The following is a 23,149-nucleotide window of genomic DNA, read 5'->3' as shown; positions in this document are numbered from 1 at the left end:
TCTCTACATAATCAAAAGTGACAGCACAATGTCGGCATTATGGATATTTGATCGTGGCCACAGATGCAATATGCACACGCACACGTGCGCGCACAAATGAATTCAAGTTTACAAATACATGAAATGCGCACGCACACACACACTTTCTACTTCAAAAAGTGTTGATTTGCCATAAATTCTATTTCTGGCGCTCTGAATCTACATCACCACCTACCTCCACTAAAAAGAAAAGTTCCAGGCGCATTTTGAAACATTTTGATGCACATTTTTAGACGGTGTCAGCACTATTCCATCTCCCTCTAATCAAAATATGTCAAACTCAACTTTCCTGCAGTGCGAGGGAGCCTGCAGTTGTATTCTTCCTCCTGGAAAATAGCAACAAAAAATCCTGTGACATTTTCCCTCCCGCCTGCCATCGGAGCCTTTTGTCGGCCTAAAAATAACGCGGAGAATTCGCCGGCGGTGGAGGACATTTTTCCCTCCCATCTGTACCGCGAGGAACAGAACCTGAAAACAATATTCAATATGGCTGCTTGCGCCAGCGTCAAATCAAAGCGGGGCGGTAATGTCGGCGATATATCATCATTACAGAATCCCAGAGCAAAAAGAAAAAAAAAGAAAAAGTTCCAATAATGAAACTTCTTTTTTGCACTTTGCTCTGGAACACCTTATTATAAATCACACCTAACTCATCACAATATCACTCTTTTTTTTCCCCCCTGACTATAATTCTGTGCTCCTCTCTGGAGAGTGAAGAAAGAGTAATATACATGAAATCCAATAGATGCCAAAGGTGTTGTTTTGACAGTGTGAGGGAGCAGCAAGGAGAGAGAGGAGAAAAAACTCCTGACATGGGATGATAAATGTATGGCAGAGGTGGAAATGGCTTCTACCTGATTTGATATGGAACGCTCTGCCTGTCCCTCTTAATCTCACAGACTTGGTAACATATTCATTGGCACTGTCAGACACACTGCTTTATGGGCTAAAGGTGGGGAGAGTTGCCGCCGTGCTCTTATCTGTGGAGCCCCATGTGCAACTTCTGGCATTTCCATAGAGCGCACGCACAGAGCGCTGCATGGGATGTTCATACAGGGGCTCTCAGGTCACGGAGGCGTTGATTTATCATTTGTATATTTAAACAATATTGATGTTTTCGCAGCACATTCGCACGTTCGGGTCGTTATAAGTTAACATTACGACTGAAATGACCAAGTGTTATAGGTTCACAGATCTGTCTACTGTAGCTGCAGGCATAAACAGATTCTCATCTCCATCTTCCCATCCATATCTGTCTCTTTTCCCGCCTGTCTATATTATACTGAGAGAGACACACACACACACACACACACACACACACACACACACACACACACACACACACACACACACACACACACACACACAGCCTCTGCATGGAGAGCTGGGTAAGCTGCTGGTGGTGATATAGAGAGACTGCAGAGGCCCCAGCTGACCTGGGCTCTGCTGCGCTATGAATCTTTTATCACATCACCTCTGCAACTTGCGCTCCACTCCTGCCCTCCCTGCCCCAAGCACTACCACCACCACCACCACCACCACCACCTACAAACCCCCCACTTTCTCCTCTGCTTCCTCACAAAATAATAATAATAACAACAATAACAATAATAATAAGAAGAAGAAGAAGAAGAAAAGGTGGACATTTGAACATTTAGAAATCATTAACGTATTAATAACGAGGCATTAGTGTCATCGCTATAAGCCTGTTGAAATCTTGATTCTGCCCGCAAATTCATTTTTAAAGCAACATTATGTAGAAATTGGCATTTTGTGCGATTTGGCGCCCCCCCACAGTTTCTGAGTGCAACACCACTGTCGCAAATACAGATCCCAGGTCTGTAAAAAATTGTCAGACGTACCATAGGTGCTAACTACAGACCAAACTCATACATTGTCACAATGTTATGTGTTAAAGTAAACATGTATGTAACGCTGTGATCCTACCCTCTCACTGAAGTTACATAGTACTAGGGGGGCAGAGTGGCTGACAGAGACATTATTCGCCCTATTACAAGACACTGTACCATCAAAATGATTTTGAAGCTGTTATTTTAAGGTAAAAAAGTTACATAGTGTTGCTCTAATATGTCAAATTCATTGATTGTGATGCAAACTCTCTTGTTTAATGTACGTAGACCTACTGATGCCATTGTTTTGTATAAGCTTGTTAGTGCACTTGGCTGTTGCAATGTAATTTGGTACCGCGTTAGTTTCATTAGTTTCGATTTCAGCTCACCGGCTGTTGTGAGACACAGAATCAGGGGTGTAAAACATCCAGAACATGAGGTGTTTTTTTGGATGACTGTATAAAGCATACTGCTGATGAAGAAAGTCATCAGAGCAGAGAAACAGGCAAGCCAGTGTGTGTACAATTAAAGCAACACTTCAACACAGAAATGGGGAGGACCATAATGCAGACGCAGAGGGATGCAGGAAGATGTAACAAAAAGCCAGCTTTTTTTGATAAGCTGATATCTACCATCCAAAAGCATCAAAAGGAAAGGCAAACAGAAGCTGGCGACAAAAAGGCAACAAGGAGAATCTAAGAAAATTACAGCATAACACAAAAACGGAGGACAAACAGTAAAGCCAGAAACACAGGGAACAGGCACAGGAACACTGGAGATGCAGGATGAAACCAGACAAAATTATACAGAGTTAAGGAAAAAGACAGACTTAGATACACAAGGGCTGGTGAACAAAGGCAAAAAAGGACAAAGACAGGAAGTTACAATAAGACACATTCAGATGAATCTACAAAATAAAACAGGAAATGACTAACTAAAAACCCAAACCATGACAAACACTACTCACACCCCACTAAAAGATTGAGAATCTGCTGCTACATAAATTCAAATATTTGATTGCATTCAATCCAGTACTTCTAAAATGTTTTCGCTGAGCTTAAAGGCTCTTAATCTTTGCTTATTTTTTCATTAATAGCTAGTCGCACTGTACACACTTACAGCATGTCTACACAGGATGATTTCCAGCTGCATTTCTCAGTCTTGTGTCTCATGTGTGTTTAAATATATCATACCAACTAAACTAATAAATAGCCCTGGAATAAGAAAATGTATCCTTCCTAGATGATGCTAAATGACGTTTTTCACAAGCCTCTCCTGCCTCTCCTAAATACCTATTAATGAATGGCTTGAGGGTACTGTATGTTGTTTTAGAATATGAAATACACATATAACTTAATGATTTCATTATTATTCATGTAGTCCTACAGCGGTTTATTGTACAGGTATGGGTGTACGGCCCGCTGAATGTCAAGTAGTTACATTTTAATCGAGGCATTTCACATCGTATTATGTCTGTCATGTTTAGGTGGAGCGGCTGAATAAAAAATAAACGTAGCTGTGAGTTCACAGGAATGTGCTGTACGATCGACGCAACGCATGACGGCGCTCGGAGACGACGAAGGAATGGATGCACCTCTAGTGACGGGCGATGCAGCTGTGTGTCATGAGAATTTGATTCTGCTTTGAATTGATATTTGAGCTAGAATGATCAACTTGAAGTCGTGTGCCTCCGAGCAACAGTCAAGTTGCAGTTAACATCCATGTCTGTCCAGACTCATATTATATAGCATATGAGGACTTTGAGTGAATTTAATAAAATGTATTAAATGTAGTTCTTGGTAAAGTGGAGGTAATCACTATATTGACCATATATACAGTATTTATGGTTCCGGTGAATAATTTCCAGCTAGAAATATGCTGTCTTCACTTAGAGACCATCTAGGGTGCCCTTCCAGTGGACAAAACATGACAAAGTGACCTCTAGGGTGCCCTTAAAGTGAAGAAAACATGGTGAAGGGCACTCAAGGATGCCCTTCCAGCGGAGAAAATGTGATAAAGTGCCCTCTAGGGTGCCCCACCAAATACAGCTGGTGCCCTTTTTATTTTTTCGCCCCTGCCCCTCAAACATCCCGAGTCTGCCACTGTCAAATGTGAAATATGTTCATAATCTTCTGTTCTGTTCCTTAGTTACAGCGCTGAATAATGGCCAGAAAAGTGTTTTTGCAGAACATTATGATGTGGCATGGTCTGATTTAAAACCATGAGTGTTGATAAATATATGAATTAATTAATTAATTAAATGAACAAATAAGATAAAAACAGTAACGATTAATTAATTGGTTAATTCCTTTGATATTAAAACACTGTTTATTCACATTCGCGTTTGAAGTTCATGTTTAATAGAAATTTCAATCTTTAGAAAGTACAAGCCAAAGGGCCAGATTAAACTTAATTTGATGTGTTGATTAATTGGTGATTATTCATTTTCCCCTCTGTCTATCAATTTGATTCATTAGTTCGATAATTTGATTTAAGATGAATTAAAACACGCTTTAACAATGACAATGTTTGAACATGCCACAATGAACTATATGTGTAAACATCTATAAGACGCTAAGCTAAGTTATTAAACAAACAGAAACGCGACTGAACGCTGCACAGCGTCTACATCGCACATGAATGAACAAACATTTTACAGCGCAGTCACGCACGCACACGCACACCGCAATGAATGAATGACATCTCGCGGAGCGGGGCAGACCTGAATGGGCTCCTTCTACGCACACCACGTTAACGGATATAGCGCATCATATACATTCAACAAATAATAATACGATTATCTACATACCGATGGCGTCTCTGTGCTCATCTGAGCATTGTTGCACACAAACTGTCCTCGGCTCGTTCCCCACTGCGGCAGCACGCCAACCCAGCCACACCTGACCAGACAAGACGCGCACCTGTCCGCTCGCACCTGATCAGGACGGCCTCTCCCTCTCACTCTCTCGCCCACCTGCACACACCCGCTGTCATTACTGCTTCTCTGTATCATTATTATTTCTACTTATTTCTATTTATTTCTACAAGATTATTTTAACCCGTGTCCTTTTAATACATTGACCGGAAGAAAGGAAAAAAAATAAAGTCTCTGTGATTTGTTTCCTCTTACAACTTAACACACAGTGAAGTTAACCTTTGACCTGTCCGATATGAAATGTCATCACTTTATCTAATTAGACATTTGTGTGAGATTTTGTCATAATTAATTATTGAGCTGTGGTTAAAACTTTACCTTTGACCTTTGATCCCCAGATTCTAGTGAGTTCATGCTGGAGCCAAGTGGATGTTTGTGCCAACTTTGAAAAAAATTTCCTTCGGGGCATTCCTGAAAATTAATGCACTATTGCCAGGGCAGAGGCATTACTAAAAGCAGGAATTTGAGTATAATGAGTTGGTAAGGTGTTTGCCTCTCTCTGGTTGGGGCCTTAGGCGTACATCCATAGAAGACAGAAAAAGAAATGGCGGATTTTCCTCCACATGTATTGGTAAGTTCTGCTCAAAAGGTAGAACAGAGGGTAGAAAATCCCCCACTTGTGTACGTTTTCTCTGCACGATATGGTAAAAAAAAAAAAAAAAAAAAATCATATTCCATTTATTTTGACAGACGTTATGATTGTTGGAAAACAAGATTTATAGGCCAGGGCAGCTTCTGTGATTTGGATATCGATTTCAATACTATTTCGATCAATTGCACAACCCTAGTTTCCTCCCAGTTAGCGGGGCTGTGCAACGACGAGGGCCTGCGAGAGAGAGAGTTAGAGGAAATGACAAGCAGGATAAAGAGTCACCCCGAGTCCTCTCACCACTGTGTAAACACTCCAGCGTCAGCGACACATCTCGCAACCTGTATTCAAATTCAAATGCGTCCCTTCTTAACCTCCAGTCATTCTTGACACTGCTGTCACTCCATCCCGTGGCAGTCCGGAGAGAAGGTGCGCTGTTCAATTATCCCTCTCTTTACAGGACGTGTGCGGCGACCTTGGCCACCCCGGCTCAACTTTAAATGAATAACAGAGGGGGCCTTTATGTGAAACGTGAAACAGCGCGGCACATGACAGGCAATTACTTTCCGTGATGTCACTCTGTCAATGGGTCACTCGCGTCGCCATTGTTGTTATGCGCTGCTCCTCCGGCTCGCCTGACTTTTGATAGACGTTTCTTTAGAGTTTAGGCCGAGCGTTGCTGGCAGTTTGTGGCTGCGCCTGGACAGAAACTCAATACGGGGGCCGGTACTTGTGTGAATGAACTTGGAGAAAGAAATGGAGGGAGGAGGGAGGAACGCGACGAAGGGAGTGCGCTTTAGAAAGTGACACAGAGGGAGAGATTTTTTAAAAAAAGGACTCGAGGAATAATCTTTGTCGCCATGGTTTATTCATGCCAGTGTCTTTTAATTTCTATTTACATGCATAACATATTATCCCACAGTTAGCCCTGTGCAAGTCCTCCGAGACGTCTCGGGCTGCATGATGATATTTTGAGTGACAGGCTGATTTCAAAAGTGCTGCATCATTTAGTCAGAGAAAGAAAGCCCTGCTGTTTTATAAATACAAACACAAGCGGCCGTCTTGTGATCGAACGTGCACAGCGGCATCCTTTTTCTTAACAAAATATCCGTCAATGTAACTGCATCCCATTCCCCTACTGGGCATCGGATTGCTGCTCATCTCGTCCATAAAGAGCAGAGAGAATTTGCAAAAAAAACGGGAGGAGCGCTTTTCCCCTGGGCCCCAATTAAAACTTCCTTTGGCAAAGTGGCAGCTTTTTATCCCTCGCTTTCCCAATGTTTTTTTTCTCTCTCTCACTCTTTGCCACATCTCTTAACAAACTGCGGGAAAGAAGCAGTGAAAGCAGGCTATTAGAAACCAAGAGCCAAGTGGGGGAGGAAAGAGGGGACGGCGCTTGGCTAGAAGACGGAAAGAGCAAGAAAGCTATTAGTCACGCATTAGTCAGAAATTATGGAATAATTTCGAATGTTAAAAACTCCATATCTGGTATTCAGAGTCATTATTATACGGTTTGCTTGAACCTTAGGGAATGAGGGGAGTGCTTATGTAGAACAAGAACGACAACGAGCGAATGGAGGGGAGTTTATAATGCCAAGACACCAAGAAGTGGCCGGGAGAGGTCCTTTAAGTTGAGTTATGAGTGCACGGCGGCGGTGTGAAGCAGAAGTGATTTCCAGCTCAACATACACGCTGACATTTTGTCATGTTTGAAGCACTGTAAAGATTTTGATCCAGTTGTGAGCTTACTGCTGATCCTGACAGATAGCACATGCCCAGATGTTTATAGTCGCAGCATGACGCTCCTCGCTCCGGCTGGAACTGAAATCTTGAAGCTGACTGATTTAGAGCGGGCACAAGCAGCACCGGTCTATATTTGGGCATTCACAGTGATGCCTGCGCATCCCACAGAGTTACACTTCAAGTACAGTCAACTTAGAAATCCCTACATGTTTCTGCTGCTTTGATGAGAGGCAGTACGCAGCGCGATGATTAGTTATGCTTGTGGGGTTGGGATGGCTGGCTAGATGTCTGTGCTTTCTTTTCACTATCTCCATAAGCCAACAGCTCAGCTTGTTGTTCCTCAGAATACAAAGTTTCCATCTGGACCAGACCATCAGATTCAATTACTGAGCACAAAGCCCACAGAATTCAACAACAGATGGAAATAAATAATATGATTTTATAAAAAAAAGAAAAAGAAAAGGAAGCTCTAAGATAGCAGAATTGGCTCATGAGGTATTTTGATTAAAAAATATCTGCTGATTGCTTTCAATCTATCTTTCTATCCTATTTCGTTTTTGTGTGATTTGCAGCGGTCTAAAGACATGAAAGAATAAAGACAGGTTCTTACACGCGGTTAAAGCCTCAGTCCTGTGAATTCTTTGGAATTGGACATAACTTTAATCAAGGGAATTACAAGTTGGGTTGAAAAGTTTGAAACCAGCTGCGTTTATGGCTGAATGGCAGCTACGGTTTTCATTGTGAATCCATGTGGAAACAAAACAAAACTGAATCAAAACTCTTGAGTCAGAACTTGTGAAAGTGTTTTTGAACAAAAAGACAAGGTGGCAGCCTTTCACACGGAAAAACACCAATTCCCAAGTGAAAGTACTTCAGGAATCTATAGCTTTCACCTCTGAGCATCAATTCTATCACGCGTTTGCAAACACATTCATCGCACTTATCACTCAATATGTTACAATTGTGATTCTGATGTTACGTCACCACCACTAAGCTTCTCACGACACTATACTGTACATACTTTATAAATCAATAAATCTAAAAGTTGAATAGTTGGTGACTTGAGTCTGCCTGTAAAGATGAACTAGTGAGTAAATGAGTCTATGTGCTTGGTGTAATGACGTTTAATGTGCTCGACAACCTCTCCAGTCTCAATTAGCCACTTGCTAACAACCACCTTTTTTGGATGTAAATGCTTCATAATTCTCATGTGGGGGGATTTACTGAAGTATTTCATGTTGTAGAACAAATCATGAAAATCTCTTAAGCGTGTGTTAACCACAGACCTTATTTCAGGTATTTAATTGAAAGCCACCTTAAAAAGCCCATTGACTTTGAGACAAAGTCTATTTTCAGGTTTTAGGACTCATTCCTGCGACACTCTATTGGAGTAACTGGAGCAACCAGCAGCTGTTGCTGTTCCTGAAAAATCTTTTGCAGAATATGATGATGTCACAATGCACTTAACCTTTGACCTTTTAAATATGAAATGTCACAACTTTGTCATTTCAATCTTGAGTCATAGTTGACATTTGTACCAAATTTTTCAGTGCATTCTTGAGATATGGCGTTCAGGAGAATCGGACAACATTGTCACGATGGAGCAGAGACGGTAGACCTGAATGCATGAGATGGCAGGCAGGAAGTGCAATGAATGAAGTTTTAATCAGGATCGAAGCACACAAGGAAAAGGTGAACACGAAGGAACATCAGGAAAACTCAACAGATGGCTCGACGAAGACTGAACTAAAGACTGGACATAAAAAAATAATTAATGAGGGTATGAGGTGTAGGCGGAGAGAGGTGGAAAGACACAGGTGAGGATAATAAGTGGGAAAACACTAGGAGCAGTGAAGAAGCTGATAGGTTGGAAAAGCACTGGGAACAGGGCTGGGCTAACAATGGAGACGCAAGATAGTGTGGAGGGACAGCAGACTGGGAGGAACACAAGGAACAAGGCTGGGCTACTAAACAGATACAAGACAGTGTGGAGAGAAAAGCAGACTGGTGAGGAGCACAAGGAAACAGGATGGGGAAACAGAACCATGGAAACAGGGCAAAAGACAACACAAAAACCTAGAAAACACAAATAAAATGAAACTTTAATGACATGACAGCCATGAGGTAAAAGTGACCTTGACCTTTGACCTTTGACCTTTGAAGAAATTCCCCAAAGACATTCTAGAGATGCTGCATTCACAAGAATGGGGCAGACATACGGACGAACTAATGGACAACCCGAAAATGTAATGCCTCTGACTGGGAGTATTGGGTTGAGTCCCAATGAAAAACATGAGCCAGCTAATAAAAGAAATAAGACTAGATATGGAATCATGAAAATATTGCCAAACACCATCTTCGCTCAGCCCACTGACGTGTTAGTATCTGCCACGGCAAGTGGCAAGGTCATTACGTGCTTCGGCAAGAATCTACGGAAGAGGGGCATTTAATTCATATCTATTCAGTATTCTACGGGCCATACGTACTTAGACTTGTCTATGTGAGTCCTGTCTATCATCAGCAGCTCAGCTTCTTTTTTCATTTTTTTAACACAAAAACCGCCATATGCCGTGTACGCCTGGGAAATGTCAGGATGGTGTGGAGGTATGAAAAGATAGATACTGCCTCAGCCTCACCCAGAAGCCCTCGCCTCACACTGAATGAAGAACCAGAGTCAAAACCAATTCAGAGTATCAGTAAAACCCAACAATTGCCTACATTTATCTGAACTTTCCTGTATAACCGCAGCTTCCAGACGCTCCACTGTAGCTCTGTACAGCATGTAAACACGCCATCAGTTTGAGACTGACATATTAACGACATTGATCCACAGCTATTTCACTCGGGCACAGATAAGAGAGCCACCATTGCTCCACATAAATGAAATCAGGGACCATATCTCACACTGGTACATGACGCATTATGAAATATAGAGGCAGCCATGCAAGCTGGGTTGGGTACTGCGTTGCCAGTGAAATGTGTGTGCGCGTGTGTGTTGCGGGGAATGTGACAGGAGGGATCAGATAGCAGTGAATGCATCCCAGACTGGATTTAGAGTCTGCCTGATATAAAGGGTGAAGGGAAGGGGGAGATTGTCTCAGATATTCATTGACTGCAGCGCTTGTGGAAGCAGTCGTGGCGCTGCAAGCATGAGAGGAAACTTTCATGCCCTGTGTGTCTGCAATTCCAAACCTGTGTTGGATTTGACTTTCACTTTCACGCAGCTCGATGAAACGAAGATAGCCCTCTCGCGTCGCAATGCAATACTGCTCGCATTATCTTATCGCGAGCTTGAATTGAACATTCTCCTCAAAAGTCCGTCCCTTGAAGCAACCGGTTTGCATCCTGTCAGCAAATAATTAAAGTTGTCGGAGCCACACTCAATCAAGACAACATCCCCACTGTGCCATCCCTTTATGGAGGTTCTGCAAAGGGCATTTCAGGCCTCTGAATCCTGTCAGTTGAGATTAATGGATGCCACTCTGGCTTCACTTGTGATGAGGCAGGAGGAGGATAGACTGCGTGCCTCAGGGCGAGAGATGGGTAAAGAAAGAGAATGGAGGATTGAGCCTTTTTGCTGGGAGAGTTAAGAAGGCTATAAAAGCAAGGTAAAGAAGAAAAGGTTGCGTGACGATAAAGAACACTGGTTGTACTGTTGCCTTTCAGCATGACTGACTGTACTGCGTGCGAACCACGCACGATTCCCCATGTGCGCTTGCCCAGGGTGACAACACAGTTTGTCACCAGGAGTTTATGTCCTTACCAGTCTTTGTCTTGTAGTCAGATTGAGGCAAAGGCCTCTATTAGACAAGCAGCCCGGAGAGAAAGTCTGATTAGGTACAAGAGGCTGAGCCCTCAGCGGACCTCTCTCAAGACCTTTTCCTGTCTCGCTCCTCCCGCTGCTGGAGACAGCTGAGGAGGACGCCTCAAGTGTCTGGCCCTAAATGTAGAACAGCCATCCGACTGCCAACACTGCGGGACTACAGAAGACGCTGCTTCAAGTTTTTCCATCTATATGCATGCATACAAACAGCCCCACAGGCATGCATTTCCTGATCCCGCCTTCAGTTTATTTGCACGTCGTGCCGTTTGTTTGCCTGGAAGATTGCCTCCATTTCTACAATGGCCTGTGCGTATTAACGTCAAGGTGGTGCTCCGCAAACACATTCGAGGAAGCACACACAGAGTAGTGCACAAGCGCATTTGCATGAAGACAAGTTCATCAGTTTCTCAACCCCTCCTAACCTTCTGATTTCCTCCCCTGCCACTCCTATTACCTCCACCAACAGGAAACCTGTTATACATCTTGACAGTGGTGGGTGTTTGCCGGGGCGGTAAATGATCTGAATACTAAACAGGTTTATATGTTGTTTCTATAGGGCTCTGCTAGAGATGCAGGGTTGAATTATACATGCATTTGAGATCACTTTGAGCACATGCGTGGAGATGGAGAGAAAAACAAAGCATCAAAGGTCGGAGGTCCGCTATGTAGAATCAGCTGTCAATTACGCTGGCCTCATATTCACCCTCTCCTCTCTCTGTCTCTGGTGCCCTCTATCAACTGCACTTGTTGAATTTGGATGTATTATTGTTTGTTCCCTCCCACCGCCTCGCTTCGCCCCGTCCCCCCTGATTGCAATCGGAGTTCCAGCCTTCTGCCATTAAGTATGCAAGCCCTTCTGCATGCGGTGCATTCGCTATCAGCAATCAGCAAATGCCAGCGTCTCCTTTTTCCGACAAACAGAAAGACAGAAAGCTGAACGGAACAGAAAACTGAACGCTGACAGGAGGGAAATAGAAAGCAATGGGTTTCAACGAGTGCCATTACAATTACACACATACACACACTTGTCCTTGTGCAGGTGCTAAAAATGAAGAAACCCCCCTGTTGCCTCATTATCTCGATACACAGCCTTGAATCTGTAGCTTAGGAATCTTCAGACTTGACTTTACATGACCTTTGTGAAACACTTTCGCTGCTACAGTTACAGGTAGTGTGCACTCATGAATGTTTGACTTTGCCAAACATGGCTTTCCCATTTTTCAAAGCTCTTATAACAATGCTCTTATTATTCCAATTTACTGTAGAAGCCTTCTGGGCATTTTCCTAACAAACTTAGCAGGAAAGCAGAGGTGTGTTTCTTGACAAGATCACAAGGTTGCCATCTGAATCCCTGTTACGGAAGCGTAATGCAACCTCGAGAGATTCTGGTATTTTTCGGAGATTAAAGGCATTTTTTGTTTCAGACCCAGATGCATGCCATGTGTCATTTAATGAAAACATCAGTGCCTGCTCTTTAATCTTTGAAACAGGCAGACGTCACTAATGATCGCAGCTACCTTGAGAGGCTGCGGAGCACCCAACGATGCCTCGATCTCACACACTGATGAGCTCAACATGTACCTCCAACTGTGGCAGCGAATGCATTTGAATTTGAAGTTTAGAAGTTTTCTTTGTTTCTTTAAGTGATTCATTTACTTATTTAATGTGCTTCTCCTAGAACACAAAGTAAAAGCAAAAGCACGGTACGGTAGCTTCTTAAAACGTGAACAGCCCGCTCCATGGAAGAGGACGCGGTAAGCGGTAGAGGTAACAAAAACATGATTTTACATCATTTTACACTAATGAAAACATAATTATGAATATTATATTCCATTTCTGCTAATAGATCCTGCTGAATCACACACACTTGACCTTTAAAGGGGCACTATGTAGTATTGTAGAAGAAATTCAAACTTATTACAATATTAATGAGGTACTAATACAAACTCAGAAATATACATTTTTTTCCATAACTGAATAAACAAGCTGTTTTCAGGGGAAAATAAGGTCCCCAGAACACTGTTTGAAGCTAGAAAGGTGGCAGGGTCCACCACATATAAACAAAGTAAAACGGTATGAAATTGTGCTGTCCTTTAAGGTCACTTTGTTTGGGGAAGTCAGTGAAGATCTTTCTCTTCTGATAAAAAATTCTTCCCCAAAACCACATAGTGCACCTTTAAAGGATTGTTTGGGCATTCTTGGAAAACAGGTATATTTTCCTTCTAGCTGAGATTGAGTTGAGAAGATTGATAACACTGTAATATCTGTGTGATGAATATAAAGTGATCACCAGCAGCCAGTTACCTCAGCTTAGCATACTTACTGGAAACTCGGATGAATAGCTAAACTGGCTCCGTCCACAGATAATGAATTCCGCCTACCTGCATCTTAAAGGATGACTAATTAACACTTCAAAAGAGGGTATAACCCATGTGGGGCTATTTCTTGGCTGTACAGGGTAATTTCCTTGATGCTTGTCATCATCTTGTGATTGCCAGGCAACCAGTGTAGACGTCACACTCAGGATGGGAAGCTCGAATGCTGGGATAATGTTATATTGCCAGGTTAGTATAATCGTTGGAACAAGCTGTTACCATTTCACTGCTTTCTGATCAATCAGCAACTGAAAAGACAATGGATAGAGAAAATCTGGAGGGACATAGGGCCATATAACATTAGCGTCCATTGGCATTCAACCACTTCCTAGCTAACATTAATGTTTAATCACATCCAGTGTTTCACTTTCAGGCTTAAACAATTGTGTCCAAGATGTGCGATGATGTTTTAGAATGAATTTACGTTATTCCTATCATAGCATCTAACATTATAAAACAATAATGTTAGCTAGGAGGTTGGATGCTAATGTTAGCTGTTGTCTAACGTAAGCTAATGGGTTATCAAATGACTTGTTTTATCTTGAAATATGACCCAATGTCCCTCCAGATTTTCCTTGTCAATCATCTATTGTCATTTACATTACTGACCAATCAGGAAGTGGTGAAATGATAACATTTTGTCAGGACTTGCAACCTGGAATACAGCATGATGTCAGAGGAAAATGGCCGCCATGTAGTTTCTTGAAACAGAACGGCCTTATACATGTTGCTGACACTCAGTGGTAACATTGAGTCATTGGACTGCTCAGGGCCTGATTAGCCCTCTGAACTTCCACCTGACGATCTGCGCCAACAATCTTTCATCCTCTAATGGAGAGGTTGTAATACATTTGAGTATACTCCTCCAAAGCTATGTGACATGCACATATCCAGAGGCCTCGCATAAATACCACTTTGATCTGCCCACAATACACGAGTAGCTTAGGGATAATGGTGAGATCACCTCTCCAACCCCCTCTCATCCACTCCGTGGAATATCACTCTGCCAGTAGTCAATGAGCAAAGCTTTGTACCAAGAGTCAATAGAGGAAAAAAGGGCAGCCTTGAAAAGAAACCATTATCAAGTCAATGATTTGACCATTACTGTGAGATTAGCATTGCATGCATTACATGCTCCAGTGCTGAGTCTAAACAAGGGCTATCCCAGAGATACACTCTTGCGGAGCAAGGCTGTAAGTCAGTGGGCGGAGCGTTTGTTGTGCGCTGCAAAGGACTAGTTAATGCCTTTGTTTTGATTAGCAGTTTGACCCCAGGGATGGACTTGGCTCGCTCGTCGTCAGTGAGAAACTGAAGGGGAGCGTTGGCATTCAGACCAGATTCCTTGGCAGCCGTTTCACTCAGCAGGGATCAGCTGCCTGCCAGAACAGATTGCACCTGGGATACTGACGCCGTCTCTGGAGAGTGTTTTGACAGCTGACCCCGGAAAAAAAAAAAAGCGATCTCTCATGGAAACACCAGTGTGCCACAGAGGAGCAGAGTTAATACATATTAAGTTTAATATTGGCTGAAGTACAGAGATAGCATATAAATCTATCCAAGAGGATTTCAGCCTTGAACGCACCCTTCAATATTTACTGAACGTTGAGATTAAATTCTGGAGTTTATGGCAGGAGAAAGACTTTATTACATTCAACATTAGCATTAATTTACATGTTTTACATCAGGTGTGTTATACCTTTTTGTATTGTGTGTTGTTATTTTACTGGTAACACTTTATTATTACCATCATCAATAAGTGGTTAATATATAGTTAATTAAACTTTACTTAAAGGAGACATATCATGCTCATTTTCAGGTTCATAATTTTATTATGGGTTACTATTACTACCGTATGGCGGCCACAAATCCAAAGCATCAGTATTTGATGAGTTGGCAATGAGAAAAATCAACTTTCTTACATATTAGACCTGTTATCATTTAATTTAGTCAAGCCTCATCTGATATCAAACTCCAGCCCGTGTTTTAAGTTCAGTTTTAACCGACCCATAACTACTTAATCGCAATTCAAGCTCACAAAATCTAATATCTGTATCAAATTGTATTCACTCATAGATACCTGCCAGCTAAATAAGCCTAAATAAGATTTTTTCATCAAGATCTATAAAGTATTCCCTGAGGAACAATCCTGCAATGTTGAAGAAGCACTATGTAGTTTACTCAGAGGAGAAAGATCTTCATTGCCAAAACAAACTAAATAAAGAAACTCTTCTCATTTTCATGACCTTAAAGGACAACACATTTTCAGATGGTTTTACTTTGTTTAAGTGTGGCGGACCCTGCCACCTTTCTAGCTTCAAACAGGGACCTTATTTTCCTCTGAGAACAGCTTGTTTACTCAGTTATGGAAAAAAATAAATATTTCTGAGTTTGTATTGATACCTAAATAATATTGCAACGATTAAAATTTTGAGTTTGAATTTCTTCTCCAAAACTACATTGTGCCCCTTTAAAGATAGTGAGAAAAAACTTCCTGGATCCGTCCTTTAAATAAGATCCATGACAAAAGTTAATCGGGTCTATTCTGGGCTGAGATCCATCCTCCGTCCAAGTTTCGTGGAAATCCGTTCAGTAGCTTTTGTGTAATCCTGCAGACAAACCAACCAACCAACAAACTGACACAGACAGCATCACCTCCTAGTGGAGTAACAACTAAGAAATGGATAAATAGTTGAAAAATGATCTTCCTCCACTAGTATTTCAAATCACATCTCTTGTTTGAACTGATACACATGTTGTCTGCATTCTGTATGCGTGGATGTGAGTGCACACCTGTTAATGGTTGCTAATTAAGTAGCACATATAGCCTGAGCGTGTGTGTGTGTGTGTGTGTGTGTGTGTGTGGTGTGTGTGGGCATGACACATGACACTTTTTATCACATCGTCGCTTTCCAAAGCTAATCGGATACGTGCTGAAGTGGAGGAAACACTCAGGCGGCTTAGGAACACATCGTGCTAATCACAGAGAGCGTCGGAGCTAAAGTTAGAAGACAGAGATGTGACAAAAGATGAAAAACAAAGGAACGCAGAGAGGACACCTGCCTGCTGGAATGGCGTGACCCAGACTGCTAATGAACGAGGGAGCTCATACAAGGCCAATTAGTAGATGTGCTTGTTAAACTGGGTGCTTAACGCATGCTGTGTCAGGATGGATTTGGCCTTTTCGTGGCTGCTTTGGGGCTATTGATACGGCCGCTGACGAGTGCATTAACAAACGCGTTGAGCTCGGCCAAGCCCCCTTTTCTCCACTGTGGTATTTTATTTTCAGCGAGCTAATAAGTGAAGGTCAGCCGGCGAAACAGCGACCACAAACAGCTCATCTGCTGTTGGCTCGCTTGCTTCTGTTTTTGACTCGGAGGAGATGGTGCTGGAGGGGGGGGAGTAAATGGGCTGAGAGATAGACGGGGTTAGAGGGTGACGCTGCGAGGTACTGCAGAGCAGCAAATCCACAGGAGGAGGGGGAAGAGGAAGGAAGCAGCTGGAGTAGGAGAGGAGAGGAGAGGAGAGGAGAGGAGAGGAGAGGAGAGGAGAGGAGCCAGGGGGGATGAATTGCGTAGACAAAGTAGGAAAAGCAGAGGAGGGTGTGGAGGACTTGGCACAGCAGAGGGGTGGACGGAGGCGGCGGCGTGCTGAGACACCTCATGGGAGGATGACACATATCTTATCCCCTAGAGAGCGAAGGAGAGCGGGCCAGACAACCCCGCTGATTGACTGGCAGTGTCTCGGCCTGTCATTCACCATCCACTCACACTCATCAACACTGGCTGGGCTCCCTGCGACGGAGCCAAGGGCAGAAAGAAGCGGCACCGCACAATAAGACTCACCCACACAATGCGTGCATACAAGGAGCCTTTAAAAAGTGTGCGACCCCCCTCCTCGTCCTCGGCTCTTTCTCATCAAACATCCATGTTATTCTGGCAAGACATCTGAGAGCTGCGTCAACCACTTCTGACATAAACAAACATTTAATTCCGCATCATCTCGAGGAAGGGGTTTGAAAGAAATGGGCTGCAAACTGCTTTTATGACTTGTGAAAAATATACATATATATATATATTTCAATCAGCCTCCATTAATTGGAAACACTATCCTTGTATTTAGGTAAAGGTGAGTTACACCGTCTCCATTTTCCAGCCCTTTCCTCGTTCCACAACCAGTCAATATGTGGCTATTAATTACGGCTCGGCCTCTGCTGCTGAATCCAAACATCCTGAATACAGTGGCAGTATGACTCACCAGATTGGCGCTGTCCAAGGAGCTGCCAAAGAGAATACATCACACTTCTCAACACTGCAGCCCACCAGGAGCATCTGGGGGGTTGGTGTATTAGCACTGCCCTCTAGTGGTCATTACGCGTGTTACTGCACTGTTCATGCAGATCTCTGTCATCATCTGGTGGTGAGGGGACACATTACACTGTTATGTGCTTGATAATGGAAACAAGGAGCTAATGTGTCTCTACACCCAATGACATTGTACTTAAAGATGTAATATGTCAAGTCTGTCAATTTCTAAAAGGAAACACCACAAACTTTTGTGGTTCTATTCAAGGTAGCGGTGTGTTTTCAACAATGAGGACAGCAACTCCCATGATCCCACGCTATTCATTGTTTAGTTTTCGATCGAGGGACCCCAGCTGCAGGAATGACACACTGCGCATTTAAGATTTTGACACTGAAGGATGTGAAACCCCGTGTCTGCAATGATGAGAAGAAAATCCAAGAAGTGAACTCAAAGTTATGACACTGTTCTGTCAGCTGATGTGAGAAAAGTTTTAATACGGGTCATTCATCACTGGACTGCAGTGAAACGATGAACGGTCGTGACATGAAACCATTTTTTTTTATTCAAATCAGAACCAGTTCTCGATTCAAAATCTGAGTCTCAGTGGGACAAACAGGAAAGGGGGTGCACTACTTTCAGTCTCACACCATGCTAAAATGCAACATGAAACATGACTGGCAGTTGAGCTAATTGGTCTTGATAAAGGTTGCTCGTGAGTGCAGTTTTTTTTTTAAATTTAAGAAAGCGATCTGCATTAATTCGAAGGCATGTTAGGGTCTTCATTCTCCATTAGAATAATAAAATGAATGAACACTCGTAAAATTTGTGTGCAAATAACAGAAGCTGATGTTTGTGTCCTGCAGTGAGAGGGGCGAGGCAAAAAAGGGCATCGCTCCTCTGTGTTGGTGCTATCGATCTATCGTTAGTGGGGCAGTCTCTCTGCTGCAGCATTACTACCAGGAGAAAACATTTTCCAAATTGCTGTACAGGCACAGTTTTTTTATTTTTTATAAAATGAAACAGGCTGTGGATCAAGTTTTTTGTGCTTCGTGCGACCGCAGTTGTCTGGGAGGTTTTTGTAAGCGTTGCAGAGTGAGTGGGTTAGTGCTGGAAGTGCTGAAAGGAGCTGAAGATCCGGTTGAAGTTTCAGTGCAGGTGATGTATTGAGCTGAAAGTGCAAGTTAAAGAGAGCAGACTGAAGGAAAGAACATGTCAGGTTGAGTGCTGGCTGTGCTGCTTTCAGTGAGAGTATTCTAGAAATACTGGGTTCATGAAGCCAAGTCACCCCAACGCACCTGACCCCGAGAGAGGTTTGTTTTGTTATGAAATAATGAAAAAAGGTCACCTGTTGGATTTTATTTTAATTAACTGATAACTGATTATAGCATCTGTATATGTTTAAGTCTAAACGACTTTTAAAGTATTCTCCTCACGGCCAGGAACAAAATTCTGGTGGAGAAAAACCACCATAATCCTCTATTACTGTCCCTGAAATGGTCAATTTCAAAGGTTAAAGAGGCACTATGAAGTTTTGGGGACATTTCAAAGTCAAAATTTTAATATTTACAATATAATAAGGTAATAATACAAACTCAGAACTATTTATCTTTTCCATAACTGGATAAACAAGCTGTTCTCAGAGGAAAATGAGCTCCCCGGGACACGTTAAACAGTATGAAATTGTGTTGTCCTTTAAGGTCAGTTTGTTATTCAGTTTAGTCAGCCATGAAAACGAAGAGAGTTTGTTTATTTAGTTGTTTAAGCATAACAAATAAGTAAGTGAAGACCTTTATCTTCTGATTAAAATATCTGCCCCAAAACTACATAGTGCACCTTTAACCCTATGAAAACGGCCTTCCCGTGGGCGACCCTCAACACCAATGTAGGATGTAGGCACTTTCCTATTGTCGATGGAACTATACTACTTAAGCGCCTTTGTACACTTCTCATAAAAATGAGCACAAACCTAAAAACAAAAACAAAAAAATTTAAATAAAGTAGTTTAAATAGGTTATGGAGTGTTTGTTCATGATTTTACATTAAGAAATCTGTTGGATTAACATGTTAGGTGTTTTTCTTTACTAAATTTTATGGGTTTTTTTTTTATTTATGACATCATTTCATTACTTTTATCATTTATGATGGTTTATTTACCTGCATCGCCTGTTTGCTTAGGTTGTGCAGATTCAAGGGGTATGAAGCATTTTAAGATGCTTCAAGAAGACATCACTACAAGCAAAATATCCACTAATATTGGCACAACATCACGATAAGACCAAAATACCAATTAAGGCACTGGTGGATTATTCAAAGGGATAAATGCATCAGATTTTGAACATTAATAGCGAAGCAAAACAACTATACCATGCAGAGATATAATGCAGTGATGGCGTCCTGAACAGAGGATGGAGACACTTTTTTTCTCCAACTTTATTGATTAAACGATGCACTCAATCGTTTTGGTCTGAGATGTTTGTGCTCTGCAGGGACAGTAAATATTCCACCTTTTACTTACACCTTACTGGGCCTGTAGTATATAAACTTCCCTTCTGGCTGCTAAAGAGCCCAAATTTCCCAACTTCATTGACTTCAACTGACTCTCCAGCCTTGTTGTGGGCCTCCGGGGCAAAATCAGTTGTCACTTGTCACAGTTCCTATCTGCAGGGCCACATGTGTGAGTCTCACATCCCTACCCATTCATCCCCCGAGCAACATAATCTAATGTGACAAACATCCATTTTACAAATGTGCCTCAATGCTGTGTGAAAATTGATAATTTCTTTGTGTTTGCACAGTCTTAAAAGATGCTAAACCCCCCTTTGAAAATTAAATGGCTTTGCTCTGAAGCACCGCAGAATGATATGCACCAGTGTAGCCTGTGGGGAGTTACTGTGCGGAAATATTCGGTCTGCCTTAGACACAGACAATTGATCAAAACAGACTAATTAATGTATGTGTTTTACATATATTCATTTCCGTATCAAATATTAATGAAAATAAACGTATTTGTTTTTCAAATGAGCACAAGGCTATCAAATATTTCAGACACACCTCATTAAAGATACAGAGCCAAGAGCGAACATGCATTTTTAAAGGGCCACGATTCACAATGGGGTATGGCAGAGTTGGCTGCTGAGCGGTGCGGCCTGGATCAGCCATGCAGAGGGCTGAGTGCTGCATGAGATCGAGGTCTTCTTATAAAAGAAGACTCTCTTGTTTATAGCAAATATAAAAGTAGTCCTTGGGCACTGATGTCCAGTTAAAAAACAATTCACGTAGCTTTAAGAGCGGCTCTGGCCCAATGAATTTGCAGGGTAAGTTTAGAAAATAGGCCGAGCATTACCACAATTACAGCGTTGCCTTCAGTGAGCCTTCTGTAGTTAATGTTAGAGGATGGCACAGGGAGGAGGCAGTGATGGACTGTGGATCTACACTGAAGTCCATCGAGCTAAATCTAATACATTACTTTTTTTTCATGTGTTTCTAATATTCTGTCCACCCCATTTACATTAATAATGGCAGACAACACCTATAAAAATGCCTGTCAGTGTGATCCAGTTCAACAGCACCGCTTACAACAGCCCAAAAATGACAATAAAGTCAAACCAACACCTCTAAAATGAATCAGCAATATTCATAATAATAATTTATTCATGATTTTAGTGATTTTTGAACTAAAAATGCCTCAAATTCTGTTTCTGGCTTCTAAAATATGAATAATTGTCAGTTTTCTTAGTCTAATGGTTCCCACACTTTTTCTGAATAACAATATTTACAAGCGTTTTGTGTAGATTTAATGTTTGCTTACGTTTACAGGGCAGTTGTGTCACAAATTGGTCCATGTTATATTATCGGTGTCGACCCATGACCCACTGTTATGACATCCTTGGTGGAGGTAATACCTGTGAATAGGCTAATGCTGTTACATTAGACTGCATTAGTTTTACTATCAACTGAGCACATAATCATTTGTAGGTTTTTCAGATTCAAAGCTGCTGCAGATACATAAATATTTGTTTTCAGTAACATTGACAGAGCTGCATATCACACTCCATGTGGAAAGAGCAGGTTTCACACCAACTAATTAACACCAAGTCAGTCAGTCAGACAGGCAGAACGATAGCAACCCAACCTCAGCTACAACAACACCAAGCTCAAGAACCATCAGGCACAGGTAACCCGTCTCTTTCTGGCTGTTGACGAACTCCTCATACCCTCGGCTTTTATAAGACATTTATTTGGACTAGAAATGTCCAGAGCTGTCCGTCCGTCTTTCCTGTATCAAAGTACTCTCAGGTTGAAAATGTCAATTCAGTTGGCCACGTTATCTGACTTTCCTTCAAACGCCTGTCACTGGTGTCAAACTTCAGGCAACTCCACAGCTTGTAGCTAACTTAATTGGTTTGTCCCAACAACCTTCTGTAACCAGCGACGCATCAGGACAGGATGCGGGTCTGACGGAGTTTTTGCTCTTCCCTTTATTAAAAATGTTTCCTCTTTTTAAGATCATTCTAACTTCACTGACTACAATTCTTGATTTCTATCCAGCTAAAACAAAAAATGAAATACTTCAAAGTGAACAACGTGTTTCTAAGATGGCTGCCAGTTTATAACTATGGGAATTTGATGAGGAGCAGCAAATTCACCTTTATTATGTCACGTTACATTGACACTGTCCCCTCACAGCAGGAAGCCTCTTCTCCCCTGTGCTTCAACAAGTAATTTAAGATTAGATGTGTTGATTATGGTGCTCGATACAAGTTTCAGTGTCTGTGAAAATTGTGGTGACTACGACCCATCTTTCCTCAGATGGGAATATTTTAGGCCAGGCGGGCCCGCAGGACAAGGTCATTCCTGGTCCAAGACTTTAGATAATCTGCGGTGTAAGTACAGTGTAAATGTAAGTGGTGAGTCTTTTTTAGCCTGCTGAGGGAGACACGCAGCAGGCCGCTGTCCTGCGCTTTCATCTCGATACACAACAGGTCTTAATGGCTTTGATCCGTCTTACCCGGCAATGACCACATACTGAGTCATTTATCTACTGGCTTACATCAATTACAGCACCACCGAGATCCCGTTAGCTCTTACTGACATCTATTGGTGGGGAGAATTAACACATCTCCTCTGTTGCCCAAAGAGATGTTCCTCTTCACTACCGCTCTGTAATATGTCATGACAATTTATGCAACCTGCAAAAGATCACAATCACAAAACAAAAGAAATCAACTGGAGAATTAAGATCTTTTTATTGGTGTTTGGGATGAAACAATCTGCTCTTTGCATGTACCTACACCTTATGTGTGTGAATGCTGGAAGTATTCAGTGCATCTCGTCCTACAACCAAAATACTTTTTTTTTTTTTGCCACTGAAACTCACTCAAACATCGAAACCTTCAAGTTAAACTGGTCTCATTCATACCGCTCATAATGGACAGACAGTTTTTCAACGCCCATCTACTTACTCATACTTGCAGCTAGAAACTCCATCGAAAC

Source organism: Pagrus major, chromosome 3 (genome assembly GCF_040436345.1).
Source record: "Pagrus major chromosome 3, Pma_NU_1.0".
Lineage (NCBI taxonomy): Eukaryota > Metazoa > Chordata > Actinopteri > Spariformes > Sparidae > Pagrus > Pagrus major.
The sequence above is the reverse complement of the archived record's forward strand: the minus strand, read 5'-3'. Positions refer to the sequence as shown.